A 16,439-nucleotide genomic window follows, 5' to 3' on the forward strand; every position below is an offset into this window, starting at 1 on the left:
TTCCTTTTTGCCTGTTATTTCTTCTCAGGTTAGTCATATGGCATCCTCAGGCATCCCTCATTTAACATCACTTTTCACACTACAGTTAATAACTAACATCAGGAAATTCAAGTTCAGCTAGCAAATGTTTTTTGTCTAAGGACGTGAAATTGCCTTACGATTCTCCAAGGAAGTGTATAAAGGACACATTGAGGTCACAAGGCCTTACAGAATCAGTTTTATCCTTGGAGATTCACAGATACAGAAGAATAGCCACAGATAAAAGAGTTGCTCATAATCCTAAGGCAGTTAAGGCGCTACAGCAAGCATTTATTTTAAGCTGAAAACAAAAATACTTCCTCTAAAAATTGAGTGTACATTAATTAATTTCTAAATTGACCACCATTCCTGTTCTCACATTTTAACTATACATTATAGTTTAAAATTTTGTGTGCAATCATGCTTCCTTTTAATTAATTCCATAATCTGTCATAAACAATTACTAAATGTACATGCATAGCTTTAATTACCTTTCATATTTTTTTCATTTTTGTTGGAAAAATGGCATTTTGGATTTATGCATGGACAAGTTAGGATGTGCGATTTTTTTGCCAATTTATTCTTGACAACGGGGTTATGAACCACAAATGGAGCACTCATTATAATATCAGATGTCTGGGGGAAATAAATACAATGAAACCAAAACCACCGTCAACTATTTCTGTGTTTCCAGTAGGAAATAATATGTATATGAAATAGACACCTCAGCAAAATAAAATACTTATACTACTTTTTAAAGAAAAAACTCTTTCTTTTTTTTTAATAGGGACTTATCTGAGATATTCCATTACCGCATAGCTAGTTCATTATAAAAGTGGGCTGACTTTCAACCACATCTTAGCTTTTACTAACTTATTAAGGGCATTTACTCTCTCTTTATCCTGCTTTTCTGGCTTTTGACATCACTATTTATTTGCATATATAGTGGCTAACTGGACCCTTAACTCTAAACTTAGTCAAACATATGAGTTCTGATAGGGATTTAACTTCTTGAGCACCTCACAGATTGTCTTTTTGACCACAATGCTTCTGGTCTCCCTGGGTAGACCTCAACCTAGTCTTCCAGGATCCATTGACAGCATCCCCTGTAAAGAAAAGGCCTGTCGTATTCACAACGGACCAGGATTGGGAAAGGCTAAGCAGCTTCTAATGGGAAGAAATTTACATGGTTTCTTTATAGTTTTATAGAAGCTGCGAATCACAATGAGGGACATGGATGAAATTGGAAACCATCATTCTCAGTAAACTATCGCAAGAACAAAAAACCAAACACTGCATATTCTCACTCATAGGTGGGAATTGAACAATGAGATCACATGGACACAGGAAGGGGAATATCACACTCTGGGGACTGTTGTGGGGTGGGGGGAGGGGGGAGGGATAGCATTGGGAGATATACCACCAGCATGGCACATGTATACATATGTAACTAACCTGCACAATGTGCACATGTACCCTAAAACTTAAAGTATAATAAAAAAAAAAAAGATAAAAAAAAAAAAAAAGATAAAACCTGAAAAAAAAAAAAAAAAAAAAAAAAAAAAAAAAAAAAAAAGAAAATGATGGGCACCATATTAATTTACAGGTGCTGTAAAATTGCGTGAAATTGGGAAGATATATTTTTAAAGGTTAAAACGAGGGTTTGATCCTGAATTGAGAGGAAGCAGTTTTAGAAAAATAAAATAGTGCAGCAAAATTTAATAAATTATATACATGCATACACACAAACATGCAACTTATAAGATTTAGTCTTGATTGTGACACGTAGTAAATATTATAATTTAGAAGTTGTTTAAACTTGACAACCCTCAGATTCTTGTTAGGTTGATTTACATTGTCATTAAGATTTCTTTAACTCCAAATTTCTGGTCTTTTCTAAGTTTTTGGAAAGGCCTGCCATTAGGGACAAGAAGAGCCAGAAATATTTTCATAAATATGTGCATGTGGACAAATCTAAGAAAGTAGAATTGCATGTATATAGCACAATAAAAGAAAAAAAGAGGCTAGTCTAATAGGATAAAGTTAGACCTTCACTGTGAAAGGTCCAGAATTCTAGGATTGGTTGTTTTTACATACAGCATGAAATGTAAATTATCTGTTAAAAGCCTTTGTACAAATCAGTTATGTTGGGAGCACAGAACTGAAATAATGAGTTTTCTTTCATTGTCAGGATGGATTAGAAGAGTAAGAAAATGAGTTAAGATAATTTTAATAAGGCAATACTGCAGAATTTTTTATGGCATTTCAGATATTTGCAATATAGGAGAGAAGTCAGAAATGTTGGAATAAATAGCAAGTTTTTGTTTTTCACAATAATGCAATTTGAAATTTGGTTGGTCATTCTTAACTGAAACTATCAGAGATTTACTAATATTGTTTTATGTAATAAGCGAAATGTTGTACTGTTCCCCAAGAAGGAAAAAAAGTCATAATAATTGTCATCTAGCTTCTCTATAATTTGAAGAGACACTTGTGACTGAATTATTTAGGTAGAATTGCAATACTGCTCAGGAGAGAAATTAAAATAACAAGAAGCATAGCAAATGTCCCTACTATTCAGTTAGAGAATCTTTATAGCACTTTATTTTGTTATACATAAGTTCAAAGTCCAGAATAATCCCTGCTTATCATGGATCAATAATCAATTAACTATATCCCAATTAGTAATGAGAATTGAATAGAATTTACCGATTTGATTTTAATATCTGGTTGTTAAACCACATTTATTTTATGAAGAGAAACCCAATACCCAGACACAGCAGACATAGTATTTATTTTTCACAAGGAATAAAATGGTGTTTATTTTTCACAATTGTGAAGATTCATTTAGTAATTTAGAATATCAACTTAAATGACCATTACATTTTAATTTAAAAATATGTATTTAGCACTTGCTTTGTGCAGAGCAAGGAACGTGGAGCTAATGAGCCATCTATAGGTAGCCACTATTAAATAAGGTATCTTTGTTGCAGAGTTACCTCTCAAGTCTTTATAATTTTAATTTAGAAACTTTTGTTATCCCATTCTGAAATCATGAATGTAATCATAGATTCTAGAGTGGAAAGGGATTTTAACATTGATTGAGCTCTGCGTTCATGGTTGCAATTGGTTTATCTGTTACCTAAAACAACAGGAAACACAGTTAACAAAAGAAAAATTGGTAGGACTCTGTTTTATATTTGATTGTGTATCAAAAGGTGGAGTGACACTTTCACGTTTACATATGCTAGTTTGTGCACTAAATATTAATATATAGCTGAAGTATATATAAAATAATGGGCTTGAATAGGTAACTTTTTCTTAAGCTTTTCAGGTATGTCAGTTTGATATGTAGAAGTAACTGATGGAATATAAATTAGAAATAGAAATAGAAATAAAATCTCAAATTTATTTAAAGAGTTTTGATGAGTTGTTATAGTATATCACAGTGTTTTCCAGAATCTAAGTAAAATATGTTTATAAAGGTTTGTAAGTATCATTACTTATAGTGCAGTACATGGAGCAGCTGCTTTTGATTTGTAAATACATTGTATTCCAAAATTCTCTTTATGCATTAGTTGTTTATAACTCAGAACACACACAAAAATTAAACATTATGACTATGCTTTAAGGACAGCATACTGAGGCAAGTTTAGCACTGAATTCTATAAAAGCTCACTGTTAACATATAGCTCCATGTTTTATTTTTCACTGCCAATACTGTGTAATCACTTTGCTGGAAAACTGCTTTAGCACACTAAACTTATCTTTTCCTTGACTTTATTTATACTTATTTTTGTAATGATCAGAAGCAGTTTATACAATATCTCTTGAATAATCCCAATCTCTAGCACAAAATACCTCTAGAAAATTAACTGAAATTCACTTAAGTTGAATTCAAATTGTCCGTTAGTATTCTTGGAAATTCCAGCCTATGTTCTATGTCCCCATAACTTTGTAACCTGAGTTCTAGTCAACATGATATTTCTTCTTCCATACACCTGACCTTTTGTTCATCACATCTGCAGACCCCTTCCCAGGGATTATCTTACCCACTTTTCCATAATCTCATGTCTGTTTGTTGTTGTTGTTGTTGTTCACTCTATGTCTTACCACAACTTCTGTGCACAATCTTACATAAAACCCATTTCATTTTCCCTAGCTAGAATTATCCCTCAAAACTATGAGATCATCTCTTAAAATCTTATTCATAGACCAGGCGCGGTGGCTCACGCCTGCAATCCTAACACTTTGGGAGGCGGAGGCGGGTAAATCACGAGGTCAGGAGTTTGAGACCAGCCTTGCCAAGATGGTGAAACCCCATCTCTACTAAAAAAAAATACAAATATTATCCAGGTGTGGTGGCAGGTGCCTGTAATCCTAGCTACTCGGGAGGCTGAGGCAAGAGAATCACTTGAACCCAGGAGGCGGAGGTTGCAGTGAGCCAGTGAGCCGAGATCGCGCCACTGGACTCTGGCCTGGGCGATGGAGCAAGACTCCATCTCAAAAAAAAAAAAAAAAAAAAAAAAAAAAAAAAAAAAAAAAAAAAAAAAAAAACTTATTCATAGCACAAGTTGAATTATTTGGATACATCTTCTACATTGTCTCCTAGTTTCTGTGACATTTGGGCTTTCACTCTGTGTTGGATTTCTTTCCCCAAATTTTTGACAATATAGGTTTACTCAAAATTAATATTCAGCTACTATTTTAAAAATCTTTATTCTTTATTAATCTGAATCCTGAGAAATTGACATTATGAAAAATAGAAAAAGCAGAGAAAATTTTATAGAAATATATTCCCTTTTTCTGACAAATGGTACATCAAAGTCAAACTTCCTCTTTGCTGTTCTTCTGATTCCTTTCCTATATTTCCATTATATTGGAGGGTTCTCATAACTGTGAAGCCATTTAAAAAATATTAAGTGTGGTAGAAAATGGTTCTTAATATGGCTACCAAGTTGTATGTTTAATTTTGTTTTACACTTCCACCACTGATTTCAGTGTTTTTGAACTACTTCTAATATTCCAACATGTTCTTCCTCATCTTCTAAACTTGCACATGATCAAATCCACCTTTATATATACACTCATCAATAAGGAAGGAAGGGAGGAAGGGTCGGAGGGAGGGAAAAACTTGCAGATGATCGAATCCACCTTTATATACTCATCAGGAAGGACAAGACGGAGGGAGGGAAACAACAAGTGACGGAAGTGACATTATCTTCAGAAGGGTATGGAGAGAGGGATGGGGAGAATTATTTATGTACAAGGCTATAAATGATGATGATGATGATGTCATTATAAAAGCAGTATGTGCTCCCTGTTAAAAATCAGGAACATAAAATTTAAAAATAATTTTAAAAAACCTAAGATATTTATGATGATTTCACTAAGACGAGGGTAAGTTGTCTAAATATTTTTCTACCTATTTGCTAGTTTTATTTTTAACACTGTTGATTTTCTATTGTTTTTATACCTGTTTTATCTTGCTTTTCTCTGTCAATGCTACATTCTGGCATACTGTTAAAATGTTAGTATCAGCCATGTCATATTATGTCATATATAAAATCATAAAAATTTAAAAATTTTCCACACATTTGGTTTAGACTCTCTGGTTTTATACATGCAAGCATGTATAAAAACATGATCCACCTGCCTCCACCTCCCAAATTTTCTACCTGATATTTTTAGTACAGTTGGCTCTCCATATATGTGGATTCCACATATGTTTATTCAACCAACAGTAGACTGAAAATATTCAGAGAAAAATAAAGGATTGTTGCACCTTTAGTGAAAATGTACAGACTTCTTTTTCTTGTCATTACTCCCTAAACAATATAGTATAACAATTGTTTACATTGCATTTAGAGGGTATTAGGTATTATAAGTAATCTAGAAATGATTTTAAGTAAACAGAATGATGTGCATTGGTTAAATGTAAATTCTGCACCATTTTATATAGGGACTTGAGCATTTGCACATTTTGGTATCTGCAGGGATTCCTGGAACCAATCACCCACGGATACCGAGGGATGATTATGTATTATAAATTATCCTTTTTAAGGCTAGATTACTGGAGGGAGAATTCTCAAAATTGAAATATATGAATAATTTTAAAGTTCTGGGTACATATTAGCCAATGGCATTTCAAAAATTTATACCTCTTCTCTTCCACCAACAAAAAACCAATGTACCGACATGGGGCGTTAGTTATGCTAGATATTTGTCTGGTTGGGACTGTATTTTAATGTGAAATTTAGTCCCGTGTAATATTATCGTTCAATTAATTTTGAAAAAAACTGAGCACCTACAGTGTGGAACACTATCTTAAGTCCTAGAAATCATAGTAAATAAGATTAATTGGTCCTTATCTTAAAGAATTTCTCTATTATAAATGCAATGCTATTATTGCTCATTGCTGTGAGAAAGACCTACTAATAGCCTCAGTTCAGAAAAAGTAGACATTTTTTCTTCTGACTCAATAGACTGAATTCCTAATACATAAACTGTATTTAGCTTAATTTTGCACTAGAATCATCTCCAAATTAATAATGTATGCATGTTTGTTTAGAAACTACCATGTTTCCTTTTTCTGATGACCAGACATTTGTACCAGATATTCACAAATATTGCAACTGTACTCAAGCAAGTCTTTTATAATTTCTGCATTATAAATCCTAATAACTGATATTAAGAGTCTTATAGCTGTGGTGGTGGTGTTTATGGAAAAAATGCCAGGGAAATATTGTGAAAATATCTAACTTTCTTTAAACATTTTTTTCAGGTAATTGGGGTCACTTTAGATAGACAATTGAGTATACATTTAGTAAAATTTACTCAGTAAATATTCTAATTCGTAGCCAGAATTTCCGAGGAAGGTGATTACTAATTCATCATATCAGAAATTTATGTTAAAAACAGAAGCATAAAAAAAGTGTTCAATAATAATGAATAAGTGAGTGACTAGGCAAATCTAAGAAGAGGCCTTTTTTTTTCTACAAAAAGAGAAAATATTTGTACATGACTATTTTGTGAAACTTCCAACTTCCTCAATATTTTCCAATAACAAATGTTTCTCTTGAAAAACTATAATAATATTCTCCCACAGATTTTTTAGAAAAAACTACATTTTAAAACTACTTTGGTAAATGTTTCTTATATTCTTGAATGTTTATTACATACTTGCTGGGTATAGTATTCTTAGGAAAAGAATTTTAGGAAAAATTTAACAATGGTGTTGTTCAGTTCTCTAGCATTCCATATTTTGTGTCTCCATATTTAAATTCTTCCTGGGAGTAAGAGTTTTAAATGCTCCATTTTAAAATTTTTCTCTTTACCACTGTCATTTTTTTCTCATTTATTTTAATGCAGTTATTAGGTACATATCTAATGATCTTTCTTTATATTTCTGATTAAATATTTCATCATTATGAATACCACCCTTTATCTGTGATAATACCACTTACTTGAGGTTAACTTTGCCTCCTAAGAATTTACCCACACAACTTTTCTCATGAATGTGCTTCTGTGGTTTATCTTTTATCATTCTCTTGCTCTCAGGCTTTCTGTTTAAGTCTATTAAAAATCCAGCTGTAAGGATTTATTGTCATATAAAGGGCTCAGAGTTGGTTTATTCTTTTTACACAGTCTGACAATATTTGGCATTTAATTGGCTTAAACCCATTCATATATAATGCCATTATTGATATATTTGGATTTAAGTCTGCCGTTTTCTTGTTTTCTGTTCCCCCCAGTTGTTCTTTATAACTTTGTTTCTGTTTTTTTTATTTTTTTCTATCATCTTTTGGAACAATTAATCATTTTTTTAAACATCTATGTTTATGCTCTTTATTGGCTATTCTTGGCTATACTTCTTTGTGTTTTTATGTTTTTAGTCTGTATTTAAGGCATCTCAGGATTCATTATTAATTTGTTACAGTATAAATTGAATTAATAGTGTATATTTTAGCATATAATACACTCATCTTACAATAGTATAATTTATCTTGCAAGACTTTGTTCTATTTTTGTCATATATTTTTCTTATATATATAGTAAACTTCATAATGCATTGTTAATGTTTATTATTAAACAATTCATTATTTATTTTAAAACTTTTAGAAATAAAGATAATCTTTTCTATTAATTTATATAAATATGTCTAGTCAGTGCTTTTTATTCTTATCTATAGTTCAGAATTTCTGTGTGACATCATTTCCCTTCAACTTGAAGGATTCTTTCAGCATTACTTGTAGTGTGGGTCTGCTGGAAACAAGTTTTCTTAGCTTTTCGTTAATAGAAATATCTTTATTTCATTTTCATTTTTGAAAAATATTTTAACTGGATATAGAACCATGGATTAATCTGACAGTTTATTTTCCTTTTAGCACTTAAAATTGTTACATTGTATTGTGAATTATATTACTTTTAATCAAAAGTTAGCCGTTATTCTTATTGTTGCTGCCCTATATGTAATATGTATGTTTTTCTGGCTGCTTTTAAAGTTCTATTTATATCTTTGCTTTCAGTATTCTTAATTTGATACCTATCTCTGTTTTTTTTCTTTTTAATCCTGTTTGAAATTCACTGGCCTCCTTAGATCAGTGAGTTGTTTTCATCGGATTTTAAAATTAAATGAGCATTTTTAAAAAAAGTTATTTTTGTGGCCACTATCTCCTCCTTTTAGAAACTTCAAATACAAGTATAAAATACTTTAGGGCATTTCATATCGTCCCATAGTTGGAAACTATTTTTGGTTAATATAATATTGTCTCTGTGCTTAAATTTGGAAAATTTATTTTCAGATTTATTGTTTCTTATGTTTCTGTGTCTAATCTACCATTATACATTTTTAATTCAGTTATTATAATTTCAGTTCTTGGTTTCCTTTATTATCTGTTAGAATTTTTACATATTTTATGGCATTTCTCATATACTTCCTATTATTTTAGTATTCTCTGTAAATTCTTCAATATATTGATGTCAATTATTTATAAGTCTTTGTCCCATTAAATTCAATATCAGGGTCTTCTTTAAGTCTATTTCTATTCACTATCTTTTTTTTATTATGTGTTAGAGTGTTTCTGTTTTTTTACTCTCTAGAAAGCTTAGATTATATACTAGACATTGTGATTAACACATTACAGAAATTCTATTATCTTGCTTTAAAGAGTGTCGAGTTTCGTTCCAGCAGGAAGTAAAATTGCACTGGATGCTACTTTGATCCTGTGTAGGTTTGGTTTTAGAAATTTCTAGGCAGACTATTATTTTGTTTATTCCCTGAGTCCTGTAGTGTAACCCTTCTTAGTACAGTTTCCTTACTCTTAAGTTATTGCTCTACTAACGTTTCACTGGAAACCCCAAAGTGTTTACCAAGCACATCTACTTAAAAGGAACTTGAATTTTAAACTCTTCTCAGTATCTGAAGTGCTTCAAATGTCTCTGAGTTCTTACTTGTGTCTTACTGTATACATGTTCAGTTTAGGTGTCATGCATGCATATGCCAATTTTAGGGCTACCTCCTCTGTGGCTTCCTCCATTCCTGGATCTTTCTCCTTTCAATTGTTAACCAATATGGCAGCCTTAAATCCTGACCCTTAATTCTTAAACTTCATATTTTACATGACACATGAAATGAAGTATTCCCTCAAAGAAATTAATGTAGAATTCTTTTTATCCTCTATTTGCTTGTAATCTTTCCAGTCTTTGTTTGCTCCTGGTTATTATTTAGTGCCATATATATATATATATGTGTGTGTGTGTGTGTGTATATATATATATATACACACACACACACACACATATATCTCTATATAAAATTTTAATATACTTTGTAGAATGTTACTTATAGTTATTGAAAACAAAAGGGTCAATTATATTTGATGTCAATACCAAACTGCCTTAATTATTGAGGCATTATGGTTTTATTTGTCTGTCTGGTCATGTAAGCTCCCCAATTGTAGTCCTCCTTTAGAAGATCACTGTGACTTTCAAAGTCCTTTAGATTTTCATAAAATTATCTTGTCAGTTTCCATTAGTCTGAGAAACTGTTTGAGAGTAAAGAAACTAACATGAAATGCCTATTTAAGAAAATGTATAATCTTGCATTGAATTTTGAATTTAAGTTAGAAATTGACATAATGACATTACTAGAACAATGGGCATATTAGAAGATGGACTGTTTCTTCTAATGTGGAATATAATTCTATTGTTAAAATTATTTAATTTAAATGTATAATAATACTATGATTATATTAGACTATTTCCTTGTTCTTAGAGTATAGATTCTGAAATCTTCATTTAGTGGTATAAACAAATAATATATCTGCAAATAAGAGACAGTAATTTTAGTAAATATAATACATACAATAATACAGATAACATAATATTTTATGCTTACTAATATGTATAAATTGATAGGAAAAACATAAGAGACAATATAAATTAAAGCAAAAAGACTTAATAGATAATTCACAAAAGATGATATCCAAGTGGCCAGTATGCATAATAAGATGTTCAACAATTAAAAAATGCTAGAAACATAAAAGGAAGCAATATATGGAGAAATCAAATATGCATAAAAATTAGAAGGCTACTTGAGCTCAGGAGTTCAAGACCAGCCTGTGCAACATGGCAAAACCTCATCTTTACACAAAAATACACAAAATTAGCCTGGTGTGGTGTCCTGCGCCTGTGGTCTGGGCTCTTCGGGAGGCTGAGGTGGGAGGATTGCTTAAGCCTGGGAAGCAGAAGTTGCCGTCAGCCAAGATCGCACCACTGCACACTAACCTGGGTGAGACCCTGTCTCAAATAACAAAACAAACAAACAAAAAATTAGAGGACTGTAATATAACCTAAAGATTAAATGTTATCACAATCAATATGCCTGTGTATTTTTGGTAACTTAACGTTTTTCAATCTTATAGGAGGGTCACTCAAATTCTGCCAACTTCTGTATACTCTTTAGCCAGATTCACTGATTATCAATATTTCATCCAATCTGTTTCATCACTATTTCTGTTCATATAGAGTTTATGTTAAGGTAGAAATAGTTCAGGTTTGTCATTATGTCTAGGACTTGCCCCTGCTTGAGATCTACAGAACTTTTGAAGCACTCTCAAATTCACACTAACTTGGTGGAGGATTGAACTCCAATTTCTCTTTCCTCCTCATTAAATTTCTGTTTATTTCCTTAGATTTCTTGCAAACATTTTCTACTAAGTGACTTGGATTTCTGTCTTGTGCATGTGAAGTTTAGACAACAACAAAACAGTTGGGCATTTTAAAAAGAGACCTGGAGGTTCCACTCTCTGTGACCCCTCTCTAAGATCGTGCCTTCCAATTTCTTACCACTGTCTCAGGCTTAAACGCTAACCTCGGTCTCCTCAGCACAATAATATTGCTTCTCTCTGTTTGAGCTCTATCTATACAGTCTCTACTACCCATAATTGGGAATTACCCTCAGAGGGAAAGCTTGGTTATGATATAGGCTATAAGAAGCTTAAATTAAGGCCATAAATTTTGCAGTTCTTCCTCTTTGGTTGCTGGCCAGTGTCAATAAATTTTTGTCTATCTGTACATTTGTTTGTTTGGGTCAGACTTTCTTAATAATCCTCAATGGGTATATCTGTCCAACACAACAACTTTGTGAAGAGAAAAACCTGAACACCAGGATTGCTTTTGAGAAACACAGCACAATGTGAATATGCATGTGTCACACTAAGGCTTATAATATTGTAGTATTTAAAAATTTTTCAAATGTGCTAAGTCAAAATAAACTCTCTTGTTGTTTACCCCAAAGCTATACTTACTATTTCAGGTTCACGTTTCAATTCATTAGGTAGAGAGTTTTATATCATAGGTGATAGTATGACTCATTCTCTTATTTCAATATGTCACTCTTAAGAATAAGACTTTGTATATTTTGAGGTGCTTCAGCATGTTAAGAAACATGAGAGTTCAATGCTTCCTTATTGGAAAATAATTCAGACCTTCAAATTGGAATCTGCTTTGGCGGTACGTAAATATTTTCTAGTCACTTCTGGTCTAGATCTCGCAAGTCTATTCGAGAGTCACATCCCTTCTCTTCTGGTAACAATGTCTCAAGTGGCTGTGAAATCAGGAAGTAGCTTCCCTTCTTTCCAGGGCAATTCTGTGAGCACTTCCACTCACATGTCAATCAGAAAGTGAGGGCAGATGTCAAAGGTCATAGTCAGCCTTTATCTTGTAAACTTTCTGTTTTTTAATTCTATTATATGTATATAACAGATATGGGGCTAAGGGTGGGGAAAATGGAGAGCTGTTGGTCAAAGGGTCAAAACTGATAGTGATAGGATGGATAGATTCTAGAGATCAAATGTACAGCATGGTGACTACAGTTACAATACTCTGTTGTATACTTGAAATTTGCGAAGAGAGTAGATATTGTTTTCTCAACACACGCACACACACACACACACACACACACACAAAAGGGTAACTATATGAGGTGATGGATATGTTAATTAGGTTAAGTGTGCTCACTTCATAATTTATATGTATATCAAAACATCATATTGTACACCTTAAGTAGATACATTTTGTATTTGTCATTTGTATACCTCAATAAATCTTGAAAAAATCAAAATAAATTAACACTCACATCACTGTTTTGTCTTTTTTATTTTATAAAAATACTCCCATCAATATCCATTCAGACAAGTTTATTCCTGAAACTATCCAGCCAGTTCAGTGCCTGGCACACATTTACACTCAATTCATTGTTGATTTTAATCTAGGTTCTTTGAGCACAGGACTATAACATTCTTTATAGTCCTATTGTAATCACGGCACTGATTAAACACAAGATAGGAGATCTCAAATGAACAGGCAAATATCTTTCAAACCTATAGAACTGCTTTGTTGGAATTCTACAAAGATAAAAAAAAGCACCTATCATGTTTCTTTTAGTTATTTGTCTTCATAAGTACAAGCTCATTATTTTGCTTGCTATAGATGGACTTTTTTAACTTCTTTCTTTTCTATGTTTTTTTAGATGGAGTCTCACTCAGCTGCCCTGGCTGAAGTGCAGTGGCGCAATCTCACCTCACTGCAACCACTGTCTCCCAGGTTCAAGCGATTCTCTAGTCTCAGCCTCCTGAGTAGCTGGGAATACAGGCACCCACTATCATGCCCGGCTAATTTTTGTGTTTTAGTAGAGACGAGGTTTCATCGTGTTAGCTAGGCTGGTCTTGAACTCCTGATCTCAGGTGATCTGCCTGCCTTGGCCTCCCGAAGTGTTAGGATTACAGACGTGAGCCATCACACCCGGCTATAGACAGCCTTTTCTTAACATGAATAAATGATCTTAACAAATAGAGCAGAGTAGGAAAAAAGTAAGTTTTAAAACATACTATGCAAGATAATTAAAATGGGGGCATATTAAAAAGCCTAGACATTACATATTGTTTTGTTGATGTTTCACTGCATTTTAAAATATAAAAATGCATTGTAAACACTGTTTTGAACCTTAAATGTGTTCATCATATTAAAAAAGAAAATGGGATAATAACACAGAAAGAAAGAAAATCCATTCAAATAAATATTTATTAACACGGACTCCCTAACATGTATCAGGGCAGAGAGCGAGACACTCGAATTGGTGAAATTTCTTCTAGTTGGAATTACTCGAAAAGCTTTGGCCATGGAAGAGGTTGAAATTGACGAATAGTGTTATATAATTACATGTTTGCAATAAATTTAAATTCGGTCTTGAATTTCAAGTAACAACATCAGTTGTTAATATGTCTTGTGCTGCTAATCTTCAAGGAACATCTTTTGTAAAAAAAAAAAAAAATACAAAATAAAATAGATACTAAAAAGGGGATTGTAAGCTAATGTACAAAAGAAAATGATACGTTGGTGCAATCAGATACCTAGTGGGACCTTCCAGAGGCTAAACAGACCATTGTGGCTCAAGTGTTCCAATTTCTTAGGTCATTAACTGAAGTCATAATATAGATCTGGTATAGAGAGCACATTCAGTAGTCAATTTTAGAGCTCCAGTAATCAATTTAAAGCCCCACTGATACCCAGTGATCAGATATTGCTTCCAAGTCAGATAAAAATCTAAGTTTAAGACTAGACGTGGTGGCTCACGCCTGTATTACCAGCACTTTGGGAGGCCGAGGCAGGAAGATCACGAGGTCAGGAGTTCGAGACCAGCCTGGTCAACATAGTGAAACCCCATCTCTACTAAAAATACAAAAATTAGCCGAGCGTGGTAGCGCACGCTTGTAGTCGCAGCTACTTGGAAGGCTGAGGCAGAAGAATTGCTTGAACCTGGGAGGCGGAGGTTACAGTGAGCTGAGATCGTGCCACTGCACTGTAGCCTGGGTGACAGAGCGAGACTTCATCTCAAAAAAAAAAAAAAGAAATCTGAGTTTACTATTACTTTGCTACAGTTAGCAGCATCAAGATTAAGTGTCATCATTCTCACATCTTAGTTTCTTCCTCCTACCCACAATCTGCAACTAAAGTGCAGGAGCAGAGGACTTTTTTCAGTGTTTGACCATATGTTGTTAAAGCCTGGTAGAAATTGTTTTAATATTTCATGTCACAGGACCGCTGAAAAGCATCCAGTAGAGAAAGTACAGTTGATCCTTTAACGACACTGATTTAACTGCGTATGTCCACTTGTAGGCAGACTTTTCACCCAAACTCAGATTGAAAAGTGGGAAGAGAAATCCTTATATAGGGAGGGCTGAGTTTTCTTTTGTGGGGGGGGTTCCACAGGGCCAATGGAAGAACGTGAGTATTCTCAGATTTTGATATACATGGGTTTCCTGGAACTCAGCCCCCACATATACTGAGGGACAACTGTATAAGAAAAATAGATTCCAGAAAAACAAATGCATTGAGCTTATTATTGATGTCTCTGCCTTTTTTGTGACTCCTGTGATTAATCTGGTTCTTTTGATTTCTCTTCCAAACTCCAAGATATGGTTGCATATTAGTTGCTGCTGACAGCCGTCAATCTTTCAATGTTTCCAGTTGACTTTCTTATATTAGACCCCTAACTGGTCTTATTACATCTGGTTTCCTTTTCCCCTTTGAAATAAGTTTTTTATCCTGTTACTACAGTACGTTTTCCCTAAATTACATATCACAATGTTATCCTCCTCAAAGATTTTAATGACTCTTGCATAGGGAAAATGCTCGAATACATCTAGATTGCCATTCTTTTAAAACCTTTAAAATAGGACGTTCACTATTATTAACCCCTAATCACACCAATATTTAATTTACCATTTAATCACTTCACTTCCCCAGTTTATTCATACCTTCCATTTTATTCTATGAATAGTAAATCCTGTTGAGATTTAAAAGGTGTTCATCTGATGTCACTTTTTAGGAGCCATTTTCTCACCTGCCGGTCAGTGGTTGCTGTCTCTGTGTTCTGTTATTATATATTTTATAGTGTTTTTATATTTTCTTATTACATAGGTGTGTGTGTGTGTGTGTGTGTGTGTATTTTAATGCACTTGTGTGCAGGCTGTGAAAAGAAAAATTACCTAACCCCCTTACGTTTCCTATCCCCTTAGCACGCTGCAGGCATGTATACACACACATGCACAGAAACACATTTGTTAGATCAGTACAAACAGATTTCATTGTAAAGAGATTAAACTTCAGAAGCAAATATCCTAAAGCAAATCCTACATTTCAGCCATGTAGCTGATTTTAGCAACATATACAAATAATACGTTGCAAGATAATGATTCACTCAATTCTTTTTCTACTGTAGTTCTTATATTTAGTGAATTTTATACATTGAGAGCACAATGGATTACTTAATGCTGATCCTACTAAGCAGGTATTTCGCTAAAGTTGGAATGAAATAGTGACAGTGAAAATACATTTCTGTAGTTAGCACTCCCCAGAGTGTAAAAATTGCCTCTTGAAAATGATGTGTTCAAGGCTAAATCCTTCGTTTGTATTCTATGAGATATAATATGACCGATGAGTGAATCCTAATTTTCTCTCATGCCATTTCACTCCTGGTAATGCGTGCTTCATCTTGACCATTTTCATGGTGAATAAGGCTGGAATCATAAAGTACACATTCTCTTTTCTGACTTTCTGGTCAAGGCTAGAAGTAGAGGCTCCCATTTTAGCTTTGCATAAAGCTGAAAAGAAGCAGAGTTTGCATTTATGTCAAAAGGAACTTCATAGGACAAAAGGTAGCTGAAATGTGGGAATTGTGATAAGAATGGCCCCTTCTATGTCAGAAGCATTTCTAATGTTTTTACTGCTAACATTCTTTTCCCCTCTATGGATCAGAAAATTTAGAGGAAATGAGAGTTTATGTTGGTATTCAACTTGAATTATATGTGAACATCCCAGGACCATTCTTACTATATTTACACTAGACATTTGAATCA

General features: G+C 33.2%; 1 protein-coding gene and 1 long non-coding RNA gene across 2 annotated transcripts in view; one reads left to right on the top strand and one right to left on the bottom strand.

Annotated features, from left to right (window-relative positions):
• Positions 1–16,439, top strand: part of CDH9 (cadherin 9) — a 159,141-nt gene that overhangs the window by 51,840 nt on the left and 90,862 nt on the right. The gene's annotated exons all lie outside the window — the stretch shown is intronic.
• LOC129527882 (uncharacterized) overlaps positions 10,444–16,439 on the bottom strand; it is a 99,814-nt gene continuing 93,818 nt past the window's right edge. The window contains exon 3 of the long non-coding RNA XR_008672975.2: positions 10,444–10,818. This is a non-coding gene — a long non-coding RNA (uncharacterized lncRNA). The remainder of the gene's footprint in view (positions 10,819–16,439) is intronic.

The sequence above is a fragment of the Gorilla gorilla genome, chromosome 19 (genome assembly GCF_029281585.2).
Source record: "Gorilla gorilla gorilla isolate KB3781 chromosome 19, NHGRI_mGorGor1-v2.1_pri, whole genome shotgun sequence".
Lineage (NCBI taxonomy): Eukaryota > Metazoa > Chordata > Mammalia > Primates > Hominidae > Gorilla > Gorilla gorilla.